Here is a 2,032-nt window from a genome sequence, read left to right on the forward strand (position 1 = left end):
CGTGATGTTAGTATATGGTATCCAATAACCATGCAGGAATTGGTTCATATCAGTCCATAATTATATATATATAGCCCCATATAAACCCATCCCGAGATTTGGTTTGTATCTGGAAATGCAAACTTTTATATAGCTCCCAGCAAATTTTAAGTAGTTGAGATGGTAACACAAATGTTTGTCTACATAGTGGTGAAGGGTATAATATAGTCGGCTCCGCCCGACTTTAGACTTTACTTACTTGTTTTTTACTAAAATTGTGTTCCACCCTAGTGCATTAGCCAACTTAAATTTTAAGTCTATAGATTTTGTAAAAGTCTATCAAATTCTGTCTAAATCGAGTTATATTTAAATGTATGTATTTGGGACAAACCTTTATATATAGCACCCAACACATTTGACGGATCTGATATGGTATCGAAAATTTAGATCTACAAAGTGGTGCAGGGTATAATATAGTCGGCCTCGCCCGACTTTAGACTTTCCTTACTTGTTACTTATAACTATATTGCACAATCCCATTGCACATTGTTATTGAAGTAAAAGTAACCCTTATTTACACCATGTCCTGAATTTGAAATAAAATCGAATTTTCTTTTGTAAATATTTCTAAACCTAATGTTAAAACATAAAATGTATTTAAAACTTAAACTGATAATAAACAAGTTTATACGGCCGTAAGATCGGCCAGGCCGAATCTTATGTACCCTCCACCATGGATTGCGTAGAAACTAAAGACTGTCATCCGATAGCAAGGTATCTTAAAACATTTTAACATCGCCTTCTAAATTATAAGTTAGTCAATAAGTGGTATATATTAGATAAAAAGCAGATTAAATATGTATATAATTCAATTCTAACCTAACCTAACATATATAGAGATATGGGGTCGCTTTATACGGACCTATATACACTAATGAGCCGATATGGACCAGTTTTTGTGTGATTGGGGATTGGTTTATCCGGGGGCTACACCGAAAAAAAGGTTACTATTGTTTACGAAAAATGAACTAACCCATAGTAAGAATGACCATGATTTGGCGCCAAAGATTTTTTTCATCTAGATAAGTTCATGATTTTCTTATAAATAAGTTTATGTATTACATCGTATTTTAGTTAATTCTTACTACGCTGTGGGAAGAATGTACTTACACTCATTCAAAATATTCCTGCTATCCGGAAAAATGAACAAGTTTTTGGGAATCCTATATTTAGAAATTGGTTTCAAATAAACTGTTTATCAGTATAATTTTCAAAGAAGTAAATAAATTGAGGAATTAAAGGTACAACAAGCCTGTATACAACTAAGAAATTTTTCGTACAATATAAGACAATTTTTCATAACTACCAGTATTTTATTTCAAAAAATTATTATTATATTACATAAAACTATGGCTTATGATATACGATAAAAGAAATGTTTTTATTCGTACGCTGTATGCTGTTACTTTTCGGTAGTTTGTAATTGCTTCTTCAAAAGAGTAATATTCTATGTTAGTAGAATGAAACTAATTAATATCAATTTCCATTTTCTATCCATATGAAAGATATATGCCATAAGTTGCTATTTTCATTTCATTTTTGTCCAATTTCACCGATTTCGCTAGTTTTTGTTGTGTGAATTTGCGTCATAAGCCTCTGAAGTTAAAAAGGTATATAAAATATAAAAATATTATCAAATTCTATGGTATTTTGATCTTTAACTTACAAGAAAATTTTCTTAGAGCAAATAGGGATATCAGCTTAGTTAGCATTACACAGTAAGAAGATTCCAAAACATACTATTAGATTTGCTGTCATCCTGCAAATGAAAATTATTTTTAATAAATAGAAATTTTGGCTTTATTACAAATGGACGAAAAACTTACCACATTGAAAAAAATCATCCAATTACTACATTAGTGGAATCATATCCATGCACAAATGGGACATTTTTGAAATCCTTCTCAGAATATAAATGAAATAAAAATATTATAAAATTAGATATAATTTCCAGTTGTCAATATAGCATTTAGTATTTATGGTGGATATTAAG

The 2,032-nt window shown here is 29.9% G+C and overlaps 1 long non-coding RNA gene across 1 annotated transcript; it reads right to left on the reverse strand.

The window, feature by feature from the left end:
* Positions 1-1,327: 1,327 nt before the first annotated feature.
* Positions 1,328-1,799, reverse strand: LOC142241583 (uncharacterized). The gene is made up of 2 exons (XR_012723710.1): positions 1,706-1,799; positions 1,328-1,635 (listed from the first exon to the last, which is right to left on the reverse strand). It is a non-coding gene; the product is annotated as an uncharacterized LOC142241583 (long non-coding RNA).
* Positions 1,800-2,032: the final 233 nt, after the last annotated feature.

The sequence above is a fragment of the Haematobia irritans genome, chromosome 1 (assembly GCF_050003625.1).
Source record: "Haematobia irritans isolate KBUSLIRL chromosome 1, ASM5000362v1, whole genome shotgun sequence".
In the NCBI taxonomy this organism is placed as follows: domain Eukaryota; kingdom Metazoa; phylum Arthropoda; class Insecta; order Diptera; family Muscidae; genus Haematobia; species Haematobia irritans.